Source organism: Aegilops tauschii, chromosome 4 (genome assembly GCF_002575655.3).
Source record: "Aegilops tauschii subsp. strangulata cultivar AL8/78 chromosome 4, Aet v6.0, whole genome shotgun sequence".
Taxonomy (NCBI): Eukaryota; Viridiplantae; Streptophyta; class Magnoliopsida; order Poales; family Poaceae; genus Aegilops; species Aegilops tauschii.
The window spans coordinates 282,498,495-282,525,015 of record NC_053038.3 but is presented as its reverse complement, the minus strand read 5'-3'; the positions used below and the strand labels follow the sequence as shown (position 1 = coordinate 282,525,015).

Genomic DNA, 26,521 nt, shown 5'->3' with positions numbered 1-26,521 from the left:
CCTGGATCCCATGGACACCATTTGGACAAAAAGAGTGCATGTGTATGGCCACCTGGAAGTGGTCGCCAGAGCGACCAGTAGAGACGCCCTCGCGGCGGCCGGCGGAATGCAGTGGTGCTACGCGGTGCGCTCCTGTTGGTGACACCCTGCCTTCTCCCCGCCGAACGGCTGTTGGTCTGCACCGCACAGAGAAGAGTGGAGGGCTTGCGATGGAGAATGACGAGAAGGGGTGCGCCCCCCCCCAACCGCCGATGTCGCAGACTTTGAGGTCGCTGCCCGCAGGGAAAACAACATGCCCAAGATCCCAGACGCAGCGGACAAGATCGAGGTCCTTTGTGTAGCGAAGCGCAGCTGGGAGGAGCGGCAGCTACAGACCACGCATCTCCTGCACACGCCGACGTGCTAGGAGGCCGCGCGCAGCAGCCTGCAGCCCCACCGCCGCCGACACGTGGTGGGTAGTGATCCAAGCCGGAAGCGGCGACGGCGACGGCGGGAACTTGATCTGCTAGATGGGGACGCCCTGGGAAAGCGGTAATGGCGACGGCGGGAACTTGATCTGGTGGATCGGGACTCCCGCTGGCACGGTCGATGCGGGGCCGGAGCTGACCGGCGGTGGCTGCGGCCCGACCGCCTGGGTTAGGTCCCGCAGCACCCTGGACACCTCCTCCGGGGTGAGGACGGCGGAGGCGGGTGCGACGGAGGATCCCGACAGCGGAAGAGACAGGTTAGGCGACGGTGAAGACATGATCGAACCGAAGCTAGCTGTTACCAAATTGTTATGGCGCTGCTAGAAGGAGGGCGCGAGAGGGCCGGCCGGGGGCCTTTTTGCCCACGGCCTGGCAAGAGGGAAGGGATTTCCTTCTTAATTCTTGCTTGATTAGATTGATACATCTCCTTTCTTTATATAGAGAGGTTTACTTGACTCCCAAGCAAGCGATCCTTATCTCTAATTAACCCTAAGACTAATGGGCTATACCGCCAGCCCAGGCCCATTATGTACTGTTATGGCGCTGCTAGAAGGAGGGCGCGAGAGGTCCGGCTGGGGGCCTTTTTGTCCACGGCCGGGCAAGAGGGAAGGGATTTCCTTCTTAATTCTTGCTTGATTAGATTGATATATCTCCTTTCTTTATATAGAGAGGTTTACTTGACTCCTAAGCAAGCGACTCTTATCTCTAATTAACCCTAAGACTAATGGGCTATACTGCCAGCCCATGCCCATTATGTACTCTAACACTACACCCCACCTGGACATGCAGTTTGTCCTCGAGCTGCAGCCTAACCAACTTATAACCATGACTTGACGCAACACAAACCTAACACCTAAAAACAAGCCTTTTACATCTCGGCTTGTTTTATTACTCTCAACCTAAAATGGACTGGGACGCTTTATTTTGGACCCCTTAATAGAAAGTGGACACCATCCACACGTCGGACGTGCACGTGTATAGCCACCTGGATCCCATGGATACCAGCCACTTCAGCAGTTGGGACACGGTGCGCTCCTGTCGGTGACACCCTGCCTTCTCCCCGCCGGACGGCTGTTGGTCTGCACCGCACAGAGAAGAGTGGAGGGCTTGCGATGGAGAATGACGAGGAGGGGTGCGCCCCCCTACCGCCGATGTCGCAGACTTTGAGGTCGCTGTCCGTCGGAACGAGATCGAGATCCTTTGCGCAACGAAGGACAACTGTGAGGAGCGGCAGCTGCAGACCACGCCTCTCTCGCACACGCCGACGCGCTAGGAGGCCGCGCATAGCAGCCTGCAGCCTCACCACCGCTGACACGTGGCGGGTACCAATCCAAGCCGGAAGTGGTGACGGCGACGGCAGGAACTTGATCTGCTGGATGGGGACGCCCTGGGAAAGCGGTGATGGCGACGGCGGGAACTTGATCTGGTAGATCGGGACTCCCGCCGGCGCGGTCGATGCGGGGCCGGAGCTGACCGGCGGGGGCCGCTGCAGCTGCAGCGGCTGCTGCGGTGTCGCGCCGGGCAGCGGCTGCTGCGGCGGAGCGCCGGGCGCGGCGGAGGCCACAGTAGTGGCGGCTGCCACTGCAGCCAGGGCGGGGCGGTGGATGCCAACTACAGCGGCCCGACGAGCGCGGTGGAGGCCGCCAGGAGCGGCGGCTGCCACTGCAGCCAGGGTGGGGCGGTGGATGGCAGCTGGAGCGGCCCAGCGAGCGCGGCGGGGGCCGCCTGGTGCGGCGGCTGCCATGGCGGCGCAGCCTGGTGCGGCCCGTAGGACCCGGCCAAGAACAGGCGGATCTCCTGGACCGCCTGGGTTAGGTCCCGCAGCACCCCGGACACCTCCTCTGGGGTGAGGACGGCGAGGGCGGGCGCGACGGAGGACAGCAGGAGAGACGGGTTGGGCGGCGGTGAAGACATGATCGAACCGAAAGCTAGCTGATACCTATGGCGTTGCTAGAAGGAGGGCGCGAGAGGGCCGGCCGGGGGCCTTTTTGCCCACGACCGGGCAAGAGGAAAGGGATTTCCTTCTTAATTCTTGCTTGATTAGATTGATACATCTCCTTTCTTTATATAGAGAGGTTTACTTGACTCCCAAACAAGCGACCCATATCTCTAATTAACCCTAAGACTAATGGGCTATACCGCCAGCCCAGGCCCATTACGTACTCTAACAAAGTGCAATAGCAGACGAATGGGACATGCACTGGAAACCATAAAAAAACAAAGGTTATGAGTCATGAGATTCAAGCCCATCAATAAAATTATGAACACAAAAAACTGCAAAACAGTTGTTTCCCGGCTGTAAATTCAACCATGTAAGTATTTCTTCTCCTTATATGTGTTGGCAATGCTCCTGCCATTTTCATCAAAAAATAGTAAAGATTATGCTAGTACTATATGAAAACAAACAGTAAAGAGTATATTATTACTGACATGAAAACATGACTTCCTTCGTCATGTGCGGACTACATCACAAATAGCAAGCACAACCATTAATATATGCTTTCCTAACTTATAACTGAATTCTGATTGGGGGGGGGGGGGGGGGGGAGGGGGAGCAAAAGCCTGAGTTTGCCACTGAGGAAACTGTAGTGTACGTGGTACTTGAAGGCTGCAGCTTGTTCTTGAATTGAGTGTGTTGAGATTGATATCCATTTGTATGGAGAGGTGTCTGCATATATTAGAATACAACGAAAACAACATGGAGACGGAAGAGATCAAGTTAGCATGTCATACTCATTTATCATCATATTATGACATGGAAAACGCAACATGGAACCCAAGTCAGGGATTCGAGGCCAATTAGCACCTAAAACTTAAAGATAAGGATGGGGCTCGCCAGGCATCCTGATGACTTCAAAAGGATGGTGTGGCTAGTCGTGGAGAAGATCCTAATCGATAACTATATCCATCGGGGCAAGCTAGCTGCAACTAAAACTCACAACAATGTCAAGTTAGGCGCAACTGCATGGATGCAAGAGACGGCGACTTGGATCCAGAGGAGATGCTAGAAGATCAATCGAGGAGGGATAATATTTGGGTCATGGGTGGTGCCCCTGCAGAAGTATGTGAATGGACAGGAATGAAGAGATAACTTTAATTGCCTCTTGGTGGTTAATGGAGATTAATTGCAAATTGGGAAGAAATTATGATTCCTTCAGTTACCAACCTGATCGAGAGGAGAAAGGAGTTGAAGTTTCAAGAGTAAATGGGAAATGATGCTACTCTAGCAAGGAGAAAGAAAATCTACCGAAGCCACCATCTAAATGGGTGGCATATGATTGGTGTGATCTTTTTTTATAAGAAACAGTCGCACCAAAGAAAACAAATATTGCAGAACAGAATAACTAACCTGACTTGACAAACAAAGTCGTGGTAGTCCGAAAATTCCATTGCCACAGTAGAAGGTCGCAGCTGGAGGGAGACAAACTTGTCACTAACTGTAGCTGCAGGTGCTGGATCCAGTCCACGCTATGGCAGAGGCCTCACCGGGGTAGCACTCGAGTGTACAGTCACCAGGATCACTGCACAATCCTTGAAATCACCATACCAATCCACGAGGATTATTTGAGCTAGATACATACTGTATCAACTAAGGCCAGTACATAGTGCATGCTGACATTTGTTGTGAACTTGTGATTCAGTAAAGCCGGTGTGGATACTTGAGAGTGCCAATCCTTACAGAGATATGCTTGAGGATGAGTCCGCCTCTGCATACATAGAAACAAAACCATAAATGGATTAGACATACTGCATCAGCGCTAAGGTAGCACTTGCTGGAGAACATGAGAGTGCAAGTCAGTGCTAAGGTAACACCTCTGCATACAGCATACATAGAACAAGCTCGGAGAGCCGTCGAAGGCGGACCGGTGGTCGTGGTGGAATTGTAGACCCATCGGAGGAGAGTCAGACCAGCGGTCCAAGCCGACGGTCCTGCCGGAGGGGCATTGGATCAGATCTCGGCCGCCGCGTCGAATGCATAGGGGCGACCGGCCAGCGGTCCTGCCGGAGGGGCGTCAGATTGTACTCTGGCCGCCGCGCAGGAGGATACAGAGGGGATCAGGGGAAAGAGAGCGATGGGTTTGGCTAAATCCGGGAGATAAACGTACGTGATGAGTCTGTTTCCGGTCCTACTGCTGTTCTGTGTTCTGGTGGGTCCCATATGTAAGCCGGAAAAGAAAATGCTGAGATGGCAGGCTGCTGACGTGAATAGCCTGCATGTTTAGATAAATAGGTTAGTGGGGATGAATACGATCGAGATTTAACAAACCATTCACATTAAATGTATGACCATAGAAGATTTTATTCATTTAAACAGAACAACAATTATTCTCTAACTTAAATGAATAATCGTATTGCAATAAACATGATCTAATCATATTCATGCTCAACGCAAACACCAAATAACATTTATTTATTTAGGTTCAACACTAATCCTGAAGGTAGAGAGAGTGTGCGATGGTGATCTTATCAACCTTGAAATCACTTTCAACACACATCGTCACCTCGCCCTTAACTAGTTTTTGTTCATTCTGCAACTCCCGTTTCGAGTTACTACTCTTAGCAACTGAACCAGTATCAAATGCCGAGGGGTTCCTATAAACACTAGTAAAGTACACATCAATAACATGTATATCCAATATACCTTTGTTCACTTTGCCATCCTTCTTATCCGCCAAGTATCTAGGGCAGTTCCACTTCCAGTGACCATTTCCTTTCCAGTAGAAGCATTCAGTTTCAGGCTTGGGTCTAGCTTTGGGCTTCTTCACGGGAGTAGCAACTTGCTTGCCGTTCTTTTTGAAGTTCCCCTTCTTCCCTTTGCCCTTTTCTTGAAACTAGTGGTCTTGTCAACCATCACCACTTGATGCTTTTCTTGATTTCTACCTTCGTCGATTTCAGCATCACGAAGAGCTTGGGAATTGTTTCCGTTATCCCTTGAATATTATAGTTCATCACGAAATTCTAGTAACTTGGTGATAGTGACCAGAGAACTCTGTCAATCATTATCTTATCTGGAAGATTAACTCCCACTTGATTCAAGCGATTGAAGTACCCAGACATTCTGAGCACATGCTCACTAGTTGAGCTATTCTCCTCCATCTTGTAGGCAAAGTACTTGTCAGAGGTTTCATACCTCTCGACACGGGCATGAGACTGAAATACCAATTTCATCTCTTGGAACATCTCATATGCTCCGTGGCGTTCAAAATGTTTTTGAAGTCCTGGTTCTAAGCCGTAAAGCATGGTGCACTAAACTATCAAGTAGTCATCATACCAAGCTTTGTCAAACGTTCATAACGTCTGCATCTGCTCCTGCAATAGGTCTATCGCCTAGCATTGCATCAAGGACATAATTCTTCTGTGCAGTAATGGGGATAATTCTCAGATCACGGACCAAGTCCGTATCTGTCGGATTACGGGTTCCGGCAAAACCCTTGAGGTTCGAACTCTGGGGTGCGCATGAAGATCTCTCTCCCCCTAGCTCACACTCTCGCCACGATCTCAAGGCCTAGCTCGCCGAACCCACGGAACATGGGACACAAGAGTTTATACTGGTTCAGGCCACCGATGTGGTGTAATATCCTACTCCAGTGTGGTGTGGTGAATTGCCTTGCAAGCTGGGGATGAACAAGTACAAGGGAAGAACGACCTCCTGAGGAGAGGTGTTCTCTAGCTCGATGAGCTTGTGTGTGTGAGGATGGACTGGGTCTGATCCCAGATCTGTTTTCTATGGTGGTCGCTAGTCCTATTTATAGAGGCACTGATCCTCTTCCCAAATGTTTAGGCGGGAAGGGACCCTACAACGGCCAATTTGAAGGGGGACAGCTAGTACAAGCTATCCTGACAAAAGGTGGTCTTCGCCTGCCAAAGGCTCTGGTGGTGACGACATCGTGGGCTCCGCGATGACGTCCATCCTGCCGTCCTGCTGGTCTTGGTCTTGTTGCACCGATATGGAAACCTTTGCCTGATGCCTCGGGACTCCTCGTCTGCACCTTCCCCTTTAGCACCAAAGAGGCAACCGGTACTCTGCGCCCGCTGGCGCCTGCTTGGCCTTGGTCGTCATGACTCACGTCACGGAAACCTTGCGAGGTGCCCCTCACCTTGATCTCTCCGCTCCTCGCGAGCCAGCCTAGTGAGGCAGCCCCTGAGGAGGTCTTGTGTCGTCTGCCTCGCGAGGCTTGGCCCCTCGCGAGGGTCTTGAGTGTTGTTGATGAAGATGGGCCGTACCAGGCCGCTGGAGGAGCCACGCTCTGGGCCGCAGGCAGGCAAGTCTGGGTACCCCCGTTCCCAGGGCGTCGACAGTAGCCCCCGGGCCCAAGGCGCGCTCGGACTTGGCTTCGTGGCGAAGCCAAGGGTCAAGGGCGGAGCGTCGCGGGCCCCAATAGCCTGCGGCCTTGATTGACGCGTGGCGATTGATAGGACGTGGGCGTCTCCGCTTCCCCACGCTGCCTCGGCAACTGTCCGACTTGACGAGTCCTTGGTGCATGCAGAAAAGCCATCATTACCTGCGATCGTGGAGGTCGTCGGTTGGCCTCCTCCTGCTATAAATGGGGAGGGGGGCGGAGCCCCCGCTGCCCATCTCTTCCTCCGTTCATCTTGCTTCTTCTTCCTTGCTTCACTACCTCGCCGCGTCACCCATGGCACCCATGAAGAGGTTCTCGGCCGCGGAGAAGGGGAAGGCTCGCCAAGAGGGGCCTGGTTCTCACCCGCCCAAGAGGGGGCGTGGCCGCCCTCAAAATCACGCCGCGACCCCCGCTGTGGTTCCTCGTGGGCGAGGACGAGTCTCTTCGGGGTCCGATGCCGCTCCGGGCAGCCGAGGCGGCGTTTCTCCCCCTGGTGGAAGCCGTCTGAGGCATGGCGGTCCCGTCGATGAGGGGAGGCGCACCATGGTCGCTAGGCCTCCCCGGCCACACTTCCACTCGGTGGAGATGCTGCCGGAGTTCATTGTGTGGTCGGAGAACCCGACCGGCACCTGGCTCCAGCTTCCGCGCTCCTTTGCCAGTGAGCTGGCGGCCACGGGTCCCGGCGGCCTCTGGTTGCAGGCGGACGGCTGCTGCAGCAAGGCCTCGTGGGTCGCGGTGCAGATCTCCATTGCGGGCAATGTGGCCCTGGCCCGCAGCTGGCAGACGTTTGCCCGCGCGCGCGGTTTGAGCAGGCGGTGCACCCTCCACTTCAAGTACGACGGTGCCGCGACGCTCTTCGTGAGGGTGTTCGGGGAAGACGGTCGCCGCGCTGGGTGCTGCCCTGAAGACAGTGATGGTGACGAAGTGCTCGGCCTTGGCGACGGACGCGACGAGGACGGGGGCGAGCTCGCCCTCGGTGATGGCCGCGGCTCGTCCGGCAGCGGCGGCTCCTCCTCCGGCGAAAGCTCCAGCAGAGGCGGCTACGACCAACTGCCCCGTCGCCAGGCTCGCTTCAAGGACGGTGGCGGGTCGTCCCGTCGTCGCGCCCCAGTGAAGCGCGAGGAGGGCTCTGGCTGAGTTTGGGGAAGTGCTGGGAGCTGATTCTCGGGAGTAGCCGCGGGCGTAGGGGCCGCTTTTGCCTGTTTTTTCTTTCTTTTCTTCCTGCATCACAAGAAACAAGTATGGGGCCCCACGGGGAGTATGATGAACCGTAACGCTTTTTTTGCCTTATGCTATTTTCATCGCTTCTGAGCTGTGTTGTGGTATCAGTGCTTTATGTAGGCATGTAAGGATAACTTAGCTCGAGGTATCTGAAGTAGTTTCCACCTCATGAGGCGCGCATCTCCCAGCACCTGATGAGACCTCCCTGCTACGGACTTGGGAGGCGTCTAGACATTGCAAAAATTTGTTAAGAAACCCTTATTCTTCCTTGCTCAGGGCCCCAGGCGTGGCAGGTCATGGCCCAGCGCACCACATCACGGTACCCGTGGGGCACGGACTTAAAACGGGGTGCACCGGTCGCGAGCTCGATGAGGGTGCCTCGTGAAGACCAGGGGCAGCACTTACGCGCGCACCTGTCCAGCCCCCTCGCGAGGCGTGCGAGGGAGAGTGTCGGGCAAAACAGAGAACCGATGGAAGAAACAGAGAGCAAAGGGAATCGAACCAAGCCATCGAGAAACACCAGAATTCAAATTTCCATTAAAGAGGGGCAAGCCAACTACGGAAAGCAAATGAACAGCCGCGTCCGGCACCTAGTCTAGTCTTCTCATCAGCGCGGAGCTAAGTGCTGCCACTAGGACGTGGGAGGAAGCCCCCGAGGCCCGAGGGCGGCACTCTAGAGACTCCGGGGCGTGTACAGCCCCACTCATTATTACGTGAGAGTGTCACGGGCGGAGACCTTCACAGGCACTGGGCCTTGCTTCATGGGTAGAACTTCCGGAGGTGCTGAATGTTCCAGGCGTTCTGGATGGGGATCCCGTCCTGTGTCTCCAGGCGCACGGCGCCAGGCCTGGAGACATGGGCAATCCTAAACGGGCCCTCCCACATGGGTGAGAGCTTATGCAGCCCTTCCCTAGAGAGCACCCGCCTTAGGACGAGATCGCCCACCTCGAGCGTCCTGGAGCGGACGTTGCGGCAGTGATACCGGCGCAGCGCCTACTGGTACCTTGCCGCCCGGAGCGAGGCTTAGCGGCGGCGCTCCTCCCCCAGCACGAGGTCCATCCCCCGCATGGCGTCCTGGTGCGCTTCGTCGAACGCTAGGACCCGCGCAGAGCGATGCTTGATCTCGTGAGGGAGGACTGCTTCAGCTCCGTAGACGAGGAAGAACAGGGTGTCGCCGGTTGGTTTGGTGACGGTGGTGCGGATGGACCACGGCACAGACTGGAGTTGGTTGTGCCATCCCCTACCGTAGGCCTCGAGCTTCATCTTGAAGGTCCTGGTCTTGAGGCCTCTCAGGACCTCCGCGTTGGCGCGCTCGGCCTGGCCATTGCTCCTGGGTGTGCCACTGAGGCGTAGCATATCTGCGTTCCAAGGTTTGCCCAATATGTCTTGAAGAGATTGCTAGTGAACTGCGAGCCGTTGTCGGTGATGATGCTGTTAGGGACCCCAAACCGGCTCACGAGGCCCTTGATGAACTTAACTGCGGACCCGGCTGGGATGGTGCGGACGGCCTCCACCTCTGCCCATTTGGTGAACTTGTCGATGGCGACGTAGAGGTAGTGATAGCCCCCAAGCACTCGGGGGAACGAGCCTAGGATATCCAGCCCCCAGACCGCGAATGGCCATGAGAGCGGGATAGTCTGGAGGCCCTGAGATGGCTGGTGGATCCGCTTGGTGTGGAATTGGCAGGCCTCGTAGGATTTCACTAGCTTGGCTGCGCCGTTGAGTGCCGTGGGCCAGTAGAACCCGTTGCGGAACACCTTGCCAACCAGGGTGCGCGATGACGAGTGATGCCCGCAATCTCCGCCATGTATGTCAGCTAGCAGCTCGCCCCCTTGCTTCCTGGAGATGCATCGTAAGGAAACATCATTCGGCCATTTTCTGTAGAGCTCACTATCTTGGATGCAGTACGTCGTGGCTTGCCGGGCCACACGCTCTGCATCCTCCTCCTTCTCCGGCAGCGTCCCCCGCACCAGGTATGCCTTGAACTCCTCGGTCCAGCACCCCTCCTGAGGCTCGAGCGCCAGGAGCAGACGTGCTCCTGAGGTTGGACTGCAAGCGGGGGCTCCCGAGGTCGGTGGCTTGGGGAGTTCCTCTCGAGATGGCGCAATATCCGCGGCCGCGGGGGCCGCTGAAGGCTTGAAGAGTCGCTCCTCGAAGACGCCGGGTTCTTGGGGCTCGCGCCTTGACGCCCTCTTGGCGATCTCATCGGCCTCCTAGTTGGTGTCGCGCGGTACATGCTGCAGTTCTAGGCCCAAGAATTGCTTCTCCATCTTGCGAACCTCCGCGAGGTACGCCTCCATGTGCTCGTCCCTTGGTCCGTACACCTTGTTGGAGAAGTTGACGAGGAGCTGGGAGTCACCCTTGATGGTGAGATGCTTCACCCCCAAGGCCGCCGCTGCCTTGAGGCCGGTGATCAATCCCTCGTATTCCGCGATGTTGTTGGAGACCTTCTCACCACGCTGGAAGCAGAGCTGCACGACGTAGTATAGCTTGTCTTGGGTGGGCGAGATGAGCACTGCGCCAGCCCCCGCGCCCTGGCGTGCGAAGGCGCCGTCGAAGTACATGACCCAACTATCTGGTGCTTCACTTCCCGGCGAGAGAGATAGGCTCTCGCCAACTTCAGGTTCCGGGGCGTCGGTGTAACGCCCCGAGACCGACGCTCCAGAAGACTTCCAGCTATTCCGAGTTTCGCCGTGTGATTTATTTTTGTTTGTTGCATTTCATCATGTCATCTCTTGCATTGCATCATGTCATCATGCTGTCATATCATTAATTTTATAACTCTTTTAAACAAATTGTATGGATTTTTCGATCCATTTAAATCAAGGGAAGGGTGACTTCTCTTTATAACATATCCCCCCAATATTATGGAGCTATCATAAATATTCCATCAACTTTGGAATCACCATAACACACCTGCAGTTTAAGTTCCATGCATTTTTCTATCTAAATTCCTTGCCTCAAACTTTGCCAACAATTCTTTCTCCATTTATTGTGGCTCCTCTAAAATGCTCAACATTTTTGGGCCTTCCAAACCTCCACTTCCTATTCACCCATTTGAATTAAATTCAAATGTTTTTGAATCTAAACCTTGCATCCATGCCCACTCCTATTTTCTTGGATTAAACTCATTTTTCTGAGTCTGAGAAAATTAACCCCGTGCCAATTCTTTCTCTAACCTTCTCTTTTCTCTCTTTTCTTTCTTTCTATTTTCTGTAAATCAAGAAGAGAGAAGCCCAGTTGGCCAATTGGGCCTCCCAGCAGGTCAGCCCACCTATCTAATCCTAACCCTAGACCGACCTCCTCCTCACTCCCATCGATCTCCATCTCTCCCTCGTCCTCCCTCCAGCGCCGCCAGCGCTCGATCCCCCCACCTCCTCGCTCGATCCCCATCTCCTTCTCTTTCTGCCGCCCGGCCTCCCGCGCCACCAGAAGTGGCCCCGTCACCCGAAACCATGGCGCCCGTGCTCTCAAGCTTCCTGGTCCACCGCCCCTGGCATGGCCGCTGCTTCTGCCTTCCTCCAGCCGCCGAGCATCCCCGCCGCCGCCTCGTCGTGGAGCCGCGTCCCCTTTGCTCCGCCCCGCACCTCGCCCTTGCCTCCCTTTGCCATGACCTTCTCCTCGCTGCCGCGACCGTCGCCCGCCTCCACCACGCGCGTGCCTCGCGCCGGGCCTCCTCTCTCCAGCGCTCGCCCTCCTCCTACCATGCCCACCGCCTGCCATGGCCCGCGAGGCCATCAGCATTGCCGCGGCCCTGCTCGCGTGAAGCCCCTGCTCCACCACCATCAGTGCCTGGCGTCTCCGTCCCGTTCCACGCCTTGCTGCTGCTGCAGGCCATGAGCTCGCGGCTACCGCAGGGACGCCATGGCCGAGACCATCTCCAGCAACTCGCCCGCTTGTTCCCGTGGACTCGATTCAGCCAAACGCCAGGTCCACGGGTCGAGGCCGCCTCCCCTTCCCTTCGCCAGTTCTGGCCTCCTGTTCACGTTGACCGGAATACCGCAAGATATCTCTCTGTCTCCTATACACGTTGTTCTCCAACAGTCTGATGCACGCCAAGACATACCCCCTGGTTCTCCAAGTACACCTTCGTCAAGACCGTTGCTCGAACCAGCACCCTTCGCGTGGATTGCGTCAAGTACCACTACTCTCGTCCGTCGGGGAAATCGGATTCGTCAAGTTCCTCTTCAAAACTTGAACCACTACTTCCACAACGACGTGTGTACCACTACCGTCGACCTCGAAGACCCCGTGGACGTCAAGTTCCTTGACGTGACCCCGAACATCTACGGAGTGTGTACAACTACGAAATGTGTACGACTACTTCCCCTACGACACGTGAACAACTACTTCCACTTCTAACGCGTTCCGCCCCGAATGCACGCTTCAAAGGTATAACCGCCGAGAACGACGTCCGTGGAACGAAAGCATGTGTTGTTTGAGTTGCTTGCGTTTGCACCGTGCCCGACTTGTTTGTCGCACGCTGTCACTCGTTTCCTTACCATGCCGCCGTACCGTGGGAACCCGGTAACCGGGAGCACCCCACCATTCTCTTGCGTGTTTCACACATCCGCACAATTCTCCTTGCGCCGGTATCTCCGTGAGCTACCGGAACCGATATGTTGCCGTGGCACCATTTTCGGATTCGTTGTCGTGGCACCCTTTTTCGTTCCACCACGGTAACAAATGCTTCATAACATGCTCATGTCCACGTTTTATAAAATAGCATATACTTTGCATATGTTCATCCGCATCATGATAACAACATTTAAAATGTCTAAGATTGTGTTTGTATTAAATTGCTAAATGACACGAGGATTTTCCGGAATTATTGTTTGTTGTTCCGGCCTCATTTAAACTTGCCTAAATAGATAGTTATTATGCTTCACCTCTTGCCATGGTAATCAACATTTAATATGGTCGAGTACATAATGAGAGAGAACTAAATAATTAAATGTGGTGTTTCTTCAATATGCAACTCGTTGCATATTGAGCTCCACTTAACTTGTAGTATTGTTTGTTGCACTTTGCCATGCCATGCATATTTAAACCGGACATGCATCATACTTGTTTGTGCATCATGCCATGTTTATGTGGTGGTTGTTTACTATGTTGTTTGTTTCTTTCCGGGTTGCTTCTTTCGTTACCTTCGGTTTCGTTTCGGAGTTGTGAGGATTCCTTCGTCTACGTCCGTTTGTCTTCTTCATGGACTCGCTCTTCTTCCTTGCGGGATCTCGGGCAAGATGACCATACCCTCGAAATCACTTCTATCTTTGCTTGCTAGCTGTTCGCTCTATTGCTATGCCGCGCTACCTACCACTTGCTTTTCAAGCCTCCCAAGTTGCCATGAACCTCTAACCTTTGTCACCCTTCCTAGCAAACCGTTGTTTGGCTATGTTACCGCTTTTGCTCAGCCCCTCTTATAGCATTGCTAGATGTAGGTGAAGATGAAGATTGCTCCATGTTGGATTATGTTTATGTTGGGATATCACAATATCTCTTATTTATTTAATGCATCTATATACTTGGTAAAGGGTGGAAGGCTCGGCCTTATGCCTGGTGTTTTGTTCCACTCTTGCCGCCCTAGTTTCCGTCATACCGGTGTTATGTTCCTTGATTTTGCGTTCCTTACGCGGTTGGGTGATTTATGGGACCCCCTTGACAGTTCGCTTTGAATAAAACTCCTCCAGCAAGGCCCAACCTTGGTTTTATCATTTGCTACCACCTATCCCCTTTTCCCTTGGGTTCTGCAGACTCAAGGGTCATCTTTATTTTAGACCCCCCCGGGCCAGTGCTCCTTCGAGTGTTGGTCTGAACCGAGCAGCTGCGGGGCCACCTCGGGGAAACTCGAGGTCTGGTTTTACTCGTAGCTTGACTTATCCGGTGTGCCCTGAGAACGAGATATGTGCAGCTCCTATCGGGATTTGTCGGCACATTCGGGCGGCTTTGCTGGTCTTGTTTTACCATTGTCGAAATGTCTTGTAAACCGGGATTCCGAGACTGATCGGGTCTTCCTGGGAGAAGGTTTATCCTTCGTTGACCATGAGGGCTTATGATGGGCTAAGTTGGAACACCCTTGCAGGGTATTATCTTTCGAAAGCCGTGCCCGCGGTTATGTGGCAGATGGGAATTTGTTAGTATCCGGTTGTAGAGAATTTGACACTTGACCTTAATTAAAATACATCAACCGCGTGTGTAGCCGTGATGGTCCCTTCTCGGCGGAGTCCGGGAAGTGAACACGGTTTCTGGGTTATGTTTTGACGTAAGTAGGTGTTCAGGATCACTTCTTGATCATTGCTAGTTCACGACCGTTCCGTTGCTTCTCTTCTCGCTCTCATTTGCGTATGTTAGCCACCATATATGCTAGTGCTTGCTGCAGCTCCACCTCATTACACCATCCTTTCCTATAAGCTTAAATAGTCTTGATCTCACAGGTGTGAGATTGCTGAGTCCTCGTGACTCACAGATACTTCCAAAACAGTTGCAGGTGCCGACGATGCCAGTGCAGATGACGCAACCGAGCTCAAGTGGGAGCTCGATGAAGATTTTGTTTATTGTGTTGTTTCTTTTCATTTTGATCAGTAGTGGTGCCCAGTTGGGACGATCAGGGATCTAGCAGTTGGGTTGTCTTCTTTTCTTTTGGTTCCGTAGTCGGACCTATGTGTGTATCTCTGAATGATGTATGTTTTATTTATGTATTGTGTGAAGTGGCAATTGTAAGCCAACTCTTTATCCCATTCTTGTTCATTACATGGGATTGTGTGAAGATGACCCTTCTTGCGACAAAACCACAATGCGGTTATGCCTCTAAGTCGTGCCTCGACACGTGGGAGATATAGCCGCATCGTGGGTGTTACAGTCGGTCCATTCAGCTATGAAGTCGGCTAGGGCGGCTCCCTTGATGACCCTGGTTGTGGTGAACTTGAGATGAAATGCCTGAAGTTCGATGTTCCACTCGGCGACCCTTCCCGCGGCATTAGGGCTCCGGAGCACCCTCTCTAGTGGGTAAGCTGAGACGACCTTGATCGGGTGGCCTTGGAAGTAATGGCGCAGCTTGCGTGAGGCCACCAAGAGCGCGAGCAGGAGCTTCTGCGGCATGGGATAGCGTGCTCTCGCATCCCGTAGCACTGTGCTGACGAAGTATACTGGGTGCTCGACAAGGGCGGGAGCGTCGGTGGAGCCTGTGCCCTCCGGAAGTTGTGGTGCCTCCTGAGGTGGGGGGACCTCAGGAGCCTGGTCGCTCATCTCGGCCTCTGCAAGCCCGGGAGTGCCGTCTTGCAAGGCCTGGTTGTCAGCCGACGCCGTCGTGGCTTCGGTGGTGCCGTCTTGGTGTCACGTCGTCCCTGCCGTGGATGCGGCGTTGCGTGGCGAACTCTTGTGAGGCGCTCTTCCGGACCGCCACTAACGTCGCGCTGGCGGAGTGGGGAGTGGCGGCTAGGTAAAGCACCAGGGGCTTGAGGGGACGAGGCGCCACCATCACCGGAGGGCTGGTCAGGTATCTCTTGAGGTCTTGAAACGCCAGGTCGGCCTCCGGGGTCCACTCGAACGGGCCCATCTTCTTCATCAGCTTAAAGAACGGCAGGGCGCGCTCCCCCAGCTTGGAGATGAAGCGCCCCAGCGAGGTCACGCAGCCTGCAAGCCTCTGCATTACCTTGAGAGTTTGCGGTGGGCTCATGTCTTCTATTGCCTTAACCTTCTCGAGGTTAGCCTCGATCCCCCTGTGAGACACGAGGAAACCCAGTAGCTTGCTGGAGGGGACACCAAACACGCACTTCTCCGGGTTGAGCCGCAAATCCACCTGGCGCAGGCTAGCGAAGGTATCCTCCAGGTCCTGAACCAGGGTTCTCGCCTCCCGAGACTTTACCACGATGTCGTCGACATAGGCTTCACCGTTTCTCCTGAGCTGCTGACCTAGGGCGATGTGCATCAGCCGCTGGAAGGTCGCCCCAGCGTTGCGCAGTCCGAACGGCATGCAGGTGTAGCAGTACACCCCGCGCGGGGTCAAGAAGGCGGACTTCTCCACATCCTCAACTGCCATCTTGATCTGGTGGTAGCCCGAGAACGCGTCCAGGAAACACAGCAGGTCGCACTCGGCGGTGGAGTCGACGATCTGGTCGATGCGCGGAAGCGGGAACGGGTCTTGGGGACAGGCCTTGTTGAGGTTGGTGAAGTCGACACACATGCGTTCCTTCCCGCCTTTCTTTGGCACGACGACGGGGTTCGCCAGCCACTCCGGGTATTGGACCTCGCGAATGACACCTGCCGCCTCCAGCTTGCGAGTTTCCTGGACGATGAAGGACTGCTTCTCCATGGACTGTCTCCGCGCCTTCTGGTTCACAGGGCGCACATTGGGGCACACCCTTAAGTGATGCTCGATTACCCCCCTTGGGACCCCTACCAGTTGCTTGGGTTCCCAGGCGAATACCTCCTTGTTCGCGCGCAAGAACTTCACCAATGCCTCCTCTTGATCTGGGTCGAGGTTGGCGCCTATGGTGAAGGTGGCTCCCGAGGGTCCGCCTTCCTCCACCGGTACTTGCTTCGTTTCGGCTCGATCTTGAGTGAACAGCTGCTTCTTCTTCGCCAGCGTGGCCTCCTTAGCCCCTAGGGTGCCTTCGCCGATCGGGTGCGCTACCGCTGCGGCCCTGAAGGCAAGCTTGAGGGCCGCCAGAGCCTCCTTGGTGTCCCCAGCCACGGTGAGGGCGCCGCTGCTGCCCGGCATCTTCATGAGGTTGTAGGCCGGATGAGTCGCTGCCATGAACTGAGCTAAGGCAGGGTACCCGAGGATGGCGTTGTACGGGAGGCCGATGCGGGCGATGTCGAAGTCGATAAGCTCGGTGCGGTAGTTGTCGCGGGTGCCGAAGGTCACGGGGAGGCGGATCTGCCCTAGGGGGCTGGTGGAGCCACTGCTGACTCCGGAGAAGGGCTTGGTGGGATGGAGCCGCTCGCGCAGTACGTGAAGTAAGCCGAAATCCTCCACGGAGAGCACATTAAGGCCGGCCCCGCCGTCGATGAGGGTCTTGGTGACGGCTACATTGCAGATGGTGGGCGTGCAAAGCATTGGGAGCACGCCCAAGCTGGCAGTGGTGACGGGGTGATCCCCTGAGTCGAAGGTGAGGTCGGCCTCGGGCGCCGCCGATCCTGGAGGGGCTCCTTGCTGCACAGGGGCGGCGCCGATCTGGCGGAAAAACTGCTTGGCGTGGCGGTCCGAGGGAGGTGCTTGCGAGCCGCCGAGGAGGGCCACAATGGCGACAGGCGCCGGTGCCGTGAAGCGTGCGACAAAAAGACCGCGCAGCTCTTCCCAAGAGGCCACAGAGGATCCTGGTAGGTTGAGCAGCCAGGCATGCGGCGCGCCAGCGAGGGCCATGGGGAACCAGTTGGCCATGACCTTGTCGTCGCCTCCAGCTTCCAAGACGGCCTCCTCGTACGCTAGCAGGAAGGCCGATGGATCCGCTGCGCCGTCGTAGCGCGGCGGCATCTCCGGCTTGAACTTGGGCGGCCATTGCACCTGCCGCAAGGCGGGGGTAAAGGCCCTAAGCCCCCTGGCGCCGTCGTGGGCGTCCATTGACCCAGTTGGAGGAGCAACGCCGGCCATGGGGACTGAACGGGGAGGCGGTGCCGGTAGAGAGGCGAACTTCGGCGCACCCCTACCTGGCGCGCCAAATGTCGGATTACGGGTTCCGGCAAAACCCTTGAGGTTCGAACTCTGCAGTGCGCACGAAGATCTCTCTCCCCCTAGCTCACACTCTAGCCACGATCTCAAGGCCTAGCTCGCCGAACCCACGGAACAAGGGACACAAGAGTTTATACTGGTTTGGGCCACCGATGTGGTGTAATACCCTACTCCAGTGTGGTGTGATGGATTGCCTTGCAGGTTGGGGATGAACAAGTACAAGGGAAGAACGACCTCCTGAGGAGAGCCGTTCTCTAGCTTGATGAGCTTGTGTGTGTGAGGATGGAATGGGTCCGATCCGAGATCCGTTTCCTATGGTGGTGGCTAGTCCTATTTATAGAGGCCCTGGTCCTCTTCCCAAATGTTTAGGCGGGAAGGGATCCCACAACGGCCAATTTGAAGGGGGGCAGCTAGTACAAGCTATCCTGACAAAAGGTGGTCTTCGCCTGCCAAAGGCTCTGGTGGTGACGACGTCGTGGGCTCCGCGATGACCTCCGTCCTGCCATCCTGCTGGTCTTGGTCTTGTTGCACCGATATGGAAACCTTTGTCTGATGCCTCGGGACTCCTCGCCTGCACCTGCCCCTTTAGCACCAAAGAGGCAACCGGTACTCTGCGCCCGCTGGCGCCCGCCTGGCCTTGGTCGTCATGGCCCACGTCATGGAAACCTCCCGAGGTGCCCCTCACCTTGATCTCTCCGCTCCTTGCGAGCCAGCCTAGTGAGGCAGCCCCTGAGGAGGTCTTGTGTCGTCCGCCTCGCGAGGCTTGGCCCCTCGCGAGGGTCTTGAGTGTTGTTGATGAAGATGGGCCGTACCAGGCCGCTGGAGGAGCCACGCCCTAGGTCGCAGGCAGGCAAGTCTGGGTACCCCCGTTCCCAAGACGCCGACAGTATCATTGCTACTATCATCTTTTCCACTTATTTTTCTCTTGGAACATATCAAAATAAACTGGGAGCTACATCGCGAGCTATTGATCTACAACATAATTTGCAAATACTATCAAGACTAAGTTCATGATAAATTAAGTTCAGTTAATTATATTACTTAAGAACTCCCACTTAGATAGACATCCCTCGAGTCATCTAAATGATCACGTGATCCATATCAACTAAACCATGTCCGATCATCACGTGAGATGGAGTAGTTTTCTATGGTGAACATCTCTATGTTGATCATACCTACTATATGATTCACATTCGACCTTTCGGTCTCCAGTGTTCCGAGGCCATGTCTGTACATGCTAGGCTCGTCAAGTTTAACCCGAGTATTCCTCATGTGCAAAACTCACCCGTTGTATGTGAACGTAGAGCTTATCACACCCGATCATCATGTGGTGTCTCCGCATGACGAACTGTCGCAACGGTGCATACTCAGGGAGAATACTTATACCTTGAATTTTTTAGTGAGGGATCATCTTATAATGCTACCGCCGTACTAAGCAAAATAAGATGCATAAAAGATAAACATCACATGTAATCAAAATATGTGACATGATATGTGACATGATATGGCCATCATCATCTTGTGCCTTTGATCTCCATCTCCAAAGCACCGTCATGATTTCCATTGTCACCGGCTTGACACCTTGATCTCCATCGTAGCATCGTTGTCTTCTCGCCAACTATTGCTTCTACAACTATCGCTAACGCATAGTGATAAAGTAAAGCAATTACATGGTGATTGCATTTCATACAATAAAGAGACAACCATAAGGCTCCTGCCAGTTACCGATAACTATTAGAAAACATGATCATCTCATACAACAACGTATATAACATCATGTCTTGACCATATCACGTCACAACATGCCCTGCAAAAACAAGTTAGATGTCCTTTACTTTGTTCTTGCAAGTTTTACGTGGCTGCTACGGGCTTCTATTAAGAACCGTTCTTACCTACGCATCAAAACCATAATGGTGTTTTGTCAAGTTTGTTATTTTAACCTTCAACAAGGACCGGCCGTAGTCAAATTTGATTCAACTAAAGTTGGAGAAACAGACACCCGTCAGCCACCTTTATGCAAAACAAGTTGCATGTCTGTCGGTGGAACCGGTCTCATGAACGTGGTCATGTAAGGTTGGTCCGGGCCGCTTCATCCAACAATACCGCCGAATCAAAATAAGAAGTTGGTGGTAAGCAGTATCACTATCATCGCCCACAACTCTTTGTGTTCTACTCGTGCATATCATCTACGCATAGACCTGGCTCGGATGTCAATGTTGGGAAACGTAGCATGCAATTTCAAAAAAATCCTACGCTCACGCAAGATCTATCTAGGAGATGCATAGCAACGAGAGGGGGAGAGTGTGTCCACGTACCCTCGTAGACCGAAAGCGAAAGCGTTTGACAACGCGGTTGATGTAGTCGAACTTCTTCTCGTTCCGACCGATCAAGCACCGAACGTACGGCACCTCCGAGTTCTGCACACATCCAGCTCGATGACATCCCTCAAACTCTTGATTCAGCAAAGTATCAAGGGAGAGTTTCGTCAGCATGATGGCGTGGTGACGGTGATGGTGAAGTTATCCGTGCAGGGCTTCGCCTAAGCACTACGTGAATATGACCGGAGGCGTAAACTGCGGAGGGGGTGCCACACACGGCTAACAATGTTTGTTGTGTGTTCTAGCGGTGCCCCCTCATATATATAGGTTGGAGGGGAGGGGAGGCAGCCAAGGGGGCGCCCCAAGTAGGAGGAATCCTACTTGGGCACCTCCCAATTCGGCCTCCCCCCTTTCCTATTCCTATTCGGAGTAGGAAGGGAAGAGGGGGAAGGGGGAATCCTATTCCCTTTTTCCTTTCCTCCTTCCCCTTTCCTTCTCAAATTTGGCCAGCCCATATGGGGGGGCACCAGCCCCTTAGTGGCTGGTGTGTTTCCCCTCTTGGCCCATAAGGCCCATATAGTTTGCCGGGGGTAGCCCGGAACCCCTTTCGGTGGCCCGATACGTACCCGGTACCCCCGGAACACTTTCGGCGTCTAAATACTATCGTCCTATATATGAATCTTTACCTCTCGACCATTTTGAGACTCCTCGTCATGTCCATGATCTCATCCGGGACTCCGAACAACATCCGGTCACCAAATTACATAACTCATATAATACAAAATTGTCATCGAACATTAAGCGCGCGGACCCTACGGGTTCGAGAACTATGTAGACATGACCGAGACACCTCTTCGGTCAATAACCAACAGCGGAACCTGGATGCTCATATTGGTTCTTACATATTCTACGAAGATCTTTATCGGTCAAACCGTAATGACAACATACGTCATTCCCTTTGTCATTGGTATGTTACTTGCCCGAGATTCGATCGTCGGTATCTTCATACCTAGTTCAATCTCGTTACCGGCAAGTCTCTTTACTCGTTCCGTAATGCATCATCCCGCAACTAACTCATTAGTCACATTGCTTGCAAGGCTTATCATGATGTGCATTACCGAGAGGGCCTAGAGATACCTCTCGGATACTCGGAGTGACAAATCCTAATCTCGATCTATGCCAACCCAACAAACACATTCGAAGATACCTGTAGAGCATCTTTATAATCACCCAGTTACGTTGTGACGTTCGATAGCACACAAGGTATTCCTCCGGTATCCGGAAGTTGCATAATCTCGTAGTCAAAGGAATATGTATAAGTCATGAAGAAAGCAATAGCAATAAAACTTAACGATCATTATGCTAAGCTAACGGATGGGTCTTGTCCATCACATCATTCTCCTAATGATGTGATCCCGTTCATCAAATGACAGCACATGTCTATGGTTAGGAAACTTAACCATCTTTCATTAATGAGCTAGTCTAGTAGAGGCATACTAGGGACACGGTGTTTTGTCTATGTATCCACACATGTATCAAGTTTCCGGTTAATACAATTCTAGCATGAATAATAAACATTTATCATGATATAAGGAAATATAAAATAACAACTTTATTATTGCCTCTAGGGCATATTTCCTTCACAAGCTACTACTGAGCTTCGTAGGTCGACTAGGACACGTTTCACACCAGCATGGTACGGTAATCTTGTCTTGGATGTCGTGTTGTTGGACAACGGCGAACCCATGAACTATGAAGCAATGATGAGCCCAGATCCCGACAAATGGCTTGAGGCCATGAAATCCAAGATAGGATCCATGTATGAGAACCAAGTATGGACTTTGGTAGACTTACCCGATGACCGACGGGCCATTGAGAACAAATGGATCTTCAAGAAGAAGACAGACGTTGATTGTAATGTCACCGTCTATAAAGCTTGACTTGTTGCAAAGGGTTTTCGACAAGTTCAAAGGGTTGACTATGATGAGACTTTCTCACCCGTAGCGATGCTCAAGTTTGTTAGAATTATGTTAGCAATAAGCATATTTCGATTATGAAATCTGGCAGATGGACGTCAAAATGGCGTTCCTTAACAGTTTCCTTAAGAGTTATATATGGTGCAACCAGAAGGTTTTGTCGATCCTATGGGTGCTAACAAGGTATGCAAGCTCCAGCGATCCATCTATGGACTGGTGCAAGCATCTCGAAGTTGGAATATATGCCTTGATGAGGTGATCAAAACTTTCAGCTTTATACAAACTTATGGAGAAGCTTGTATTTATAAGAAAGTGAGTGGGAGCTATGTTGCATTTCTAATACTGTATGCGGAGGACATATTATTGATTCGAAATGATATAGAATTTTTGGAAAGTATAAAGGGCTATTTGAACAAGAGTTTGTCAATGAAGACCTGTGAAGTTGCTTACATATTGGGCATCAAGATCTATAGATATAGATGAAGACGCCTGATAGGACTTTCACAAAGCACATACCTTGACAAGATTTTGAAGAAGTTCAAAATAGACCAGTCAAAGAAGGGGTTCTTGCCTGTGTTGCAAGGTATGAAGTTGAGTAATGTTGAGATATTAATAGTGAAAAGTCCGAAAATAGTTCGAAGTCCCGGATGGGATCCGGGACATCACGAGAAGCTCCGGAATGGACTGGAGGTAGAGATTTATAGATGGGAAGTCATATTCAGGGTTCTAGAAAAGTTCGGGAATTTTTGGTAGAGTACCGAGAAGGTTCTAGAAGGTTCCGGGGGTTCCACCGTGGGGTCCAACGCCCCGGGAAGGGCCCACATGGACCGAGGGGTGGGGCTATAGCCCACATGGGCTAGACGCACAATTCCCCAAGGCACATGTCATTTAAATCTAGAGATAAGGTCTTATCTCTAAATTTAAAGGGTTGAATCTAGAGATAAGATGTTATCTCCATGTTTAAAGGGATTTCTCCCTTGTGGCCGACCCTAGGAGGGTTTTGGACGCCCTCCCCTCCCCCCTTGCCTATATATAGAGAGGGTGAGGCGCATGGGGGAAGCCACCCCTTCACCCTTGTCCATTGCCTCTCCCAACTCCCCCCACATTTTTCCGGTACGCACCTGGCAAGCCCTGCCCGAATTCCACTGCCACCACCACCACCATACCATCATGATGGTACTAATCTCATCTACCTCATCTCCCTCGTTTGCAGGATCAAGAAGGAGAGGACGCCATCAAGCTAAACGTGTGCTAATTTTGGAGGTGTCATCCGTTCGGCACTAGATCGGATTGGATCCTGATTGGATCATGAAGTACGACTACATAAACAGTGCTACATACGCTAGCGCATTCGGTCTACAAGGGTACGTAGACACACTTCCCTCCCATTGATATGCATCTCCTAGATTGGATCTTGGGTGTTTCATAGAATTTTTTTGATTTTCATGCTTCGTTCCCCATCACAAAGCAATACCGAAGCACCGCCTAGATGATTCATTAATTAAGCAGTACTTAAGTAGTCAACCATGTGGTTGTATGGTGGTATATTATAGGTGTTTACCAATCCCCGATATGGCAGCTAAGTAACTAGTCGTTGGTTACATGGTCGGGGCATAAATGGACCTATATCATCCTATTGGGTTCTGTCAAGCATAAAGTAAAATCCTATAGGGAGTTCCTAGTTGAAAACAACTACAATGCATGAAAACATAGGTTATGATCAAAGGTTCCACTTGTCTGTATTGACGATTCTTCAATCTCATAATCTTGATCATGTTACTCTTCGCTCCCCGTATAATCTATCATAGGTAAAGAGCAATAATAAACAACCATACAATACAAACAACAAACGATAGGTGTTGTGCATGGCGTTTGTGTCATTGTGCTGTGAGATCTGGTGTCAGGGTTAACTCATAAGAGTTTGGAAAACAACATAGTGGTTGTTAATTGGAATACATGTAACATAAGAGTTCCCATGCAAGTTTCAAATAAAGGTTCATCACATAAGGAGTATGTGATGTCAAGTTGTAGTCGTTAGATTCTGGAAAAGAATCTTAACAACAGAGTCATGGTCTTATGAAACTTGGGTAGCCAAGGTCATGTTCAAGTTTGAATGACAATTCAACTTGTTGACCTTTTATGATTTTGAATACACTAAGGTCTGAAAATGATAACTTGGTATAACTTCCTGCTCAAGTTGGGTTTGGATAAGATTGATCTTATCTGAATTCAAGTTGAATTGAGTTCACAATTTGATTTGATTTCAGTTATGTCAATTCGGATTGTGGGTTATTTCATAATTGAGTAAGTTGGTTCAAACAATTCAACATGTGTGTTGCTTCCCTAAAGTCAAGTACAAATCCAATATGATGACTAATGCCCATTGTTTAATTCAAGTTCAACCTGAAGTCAAATATAGTACCACATAATACTATAGTTTATTTATCTGATTTTTTGTTTAACTAAAGTCAAATATAATCCACTAAGATCACTGTGGTTTATCAATTTGATTACTAAGGTTCATTACTCAATTGATTCAATTAAGGTCTTGTACCAATCCAATGTGTTCGCTAAGGTTTATTCATTTGATCTTTAGTCTTACTGAGGTCAATTATAAATCCAATGCCATTACTATGGTTTTTTATTTAATTCGATCTAAGTCAAATTTAGAACAATTGGTTTACTATGTGCAAATGGTTTCAAATTTAATTTAATTTAACTTAATTTAATTAATTTGAGTTCATCTTTCCCTATAGTCAAGTATTAACTCCAACACTGATTACTAGGTTTAATTCATTTCATTAAATCACATTGCATTAGTTTTATTTAAAATAAACCTAGGGTATCAATGTTATATTCAAAGTATGTCTGAATTTAATTCAATTGTTGTTTGAATTACCTAAAGTCAAATAATAATCCAAATAATTTTTATGGTTCATAATATAGTTTTTGAACTCATTTGTATCACTGTTGTTTTATTACACAATTTTTATTTCAAAGTTAAACCTAATTAGGTTTAATTTCTATTTGAATTTAGGCCTATACTGTATTCTGTGTCAAATGTATATTTAAATTATCTAAACTTGAACTAAAGTGTTATGGGATGAAAATACATTTCACTAGGTTCAATTTGTAAAAAGAGTAATTTAATTTGGATTTATTATGTGCAAGTTATGCCCTATTCAAATTTAAATTCATTATGTCTGAATTTGAATTTTAAATTGTTCAAATATGAAATTTTTCTAGGCAGGATGAAAGTATTTTTCATAAGGATCATTTTGCAAAAAGAATCATCTATTTTGGACATGTAGATAATTAGTTTATGAGTGTTTGAAGTTCACGGGATTTTTTGCAAAATTCCCTTTTAATTAATTAACTGGTTTTCTTTTGGATAATGTTGATGACGTGGCGTGATGTGGTTGGCCGATATCGTTTTAGTTTAAGTGATTGTGTGAGATGCGTTGGATCGAAGATCTACGGCTAAGATTAGACAGAGGAGATCCTCACCAGAGCTAGGTCACCGGAGAAGTCATTGGGGACGACGCGGACGACGACGCACGGCTCGGACCTCATAAGGGACGATGTTCTAGGGGGCGCCGGAGATGGTGGAACGCACAGGTGGACGCGAGAGTGGTAATGAACAAACTCGAGGATGACTATAGTGACATTACGAGCTCGTCGGAGCTCGGGTGCGGCGGCGGAGCTACGGGCGTGGATGCACGCGTCGATCTGGAGCACCTAGGGTCAACCAAATGGTCAGGGAGGCATGCACATGTGCGGTGAAGACGTTGGACAAGGTGCGCGGGCCAAATTACCTCGGTGATCGCCAAAGTTGGGCTTGCGGCGGAGGATGGCTCGGGTCACTGGTGGTCAAGGGCATCCAGGGGGTTTCGGGCAGGAAGGAGATGTCTAGGGGTCACCTGGACATGGGGAGTTGAGTGGTGTGAGTGGTTGATCTCGGGGGTGGCTAAGTTTGCCGGAATCCTCATCGGAGTGGCTAGGTGATAGGCGGATACGGGTGCTCGCCGGCGAGCAGCTTGGCGGCGATGTGGAGCGAAAGGAGAGGGGAAATGGAGAGGGGGTCCAGTCCTATTTATAGGACATGACCATTGCGGCTGGCGTGGTCTAAGGGTGCGCGGGCGTGCGCAACGTGGGCTCAGGCCGTGCGTGCGTGCGAGAGGGGCGGTTGAAGGTAGGGACAAGGGAGCTGACGGGTGGGGTCGGAGTGTCAGCAAGAGCGGGAGAGAGAGGGGTGCGGGCGGGGCTTGGTTAGCTGGGTCGGCTAGCTGGGTTGCGGCCTAGCTGGCTGGCTCAGCTGGGCCTTTTCTTTTTATTTTCTGTTTTCCTTTTCTGATTTTTCCTTTTTTCTGTTTTGTCTATATTTTCAAATGAATCTGAATTTGAATTTCTTTGAACAGAGAATGTTTTCTATATTCCAAATGGAATATTAAGAAATGTTTGAACATTTTGTTTCAACAAAATGGACATGTAATTCCTCCGGTTATATTTCTTATTTGAACTTGAATTT

The 26,521-nt window shown here is 51.5% G+C and overlaps 1 long non-coding RNA gene across 1 annotated transcript; it reads right to left on the bottom strand.

The window, feature by feature from the left end:
* Positions 1-1,080: 1,080 nt before the first annotated feature.
* On the bottom strand, positions 1,081-4,570 carry LOC141021296 (uncharacterized). Its single transcript, XR_012181998.1, has 2 exons — positions 4,281-4,570; positions 1,081-4,174 (listed from the first exon to the last, which is right to left on the bottom strand). It is a non-coding gene; the product is annotated as an uncharacterized lncRNA (long non-coding RNA).
* Positions 4,571-26,521: the final 21,951 nt, after the last annotated feature.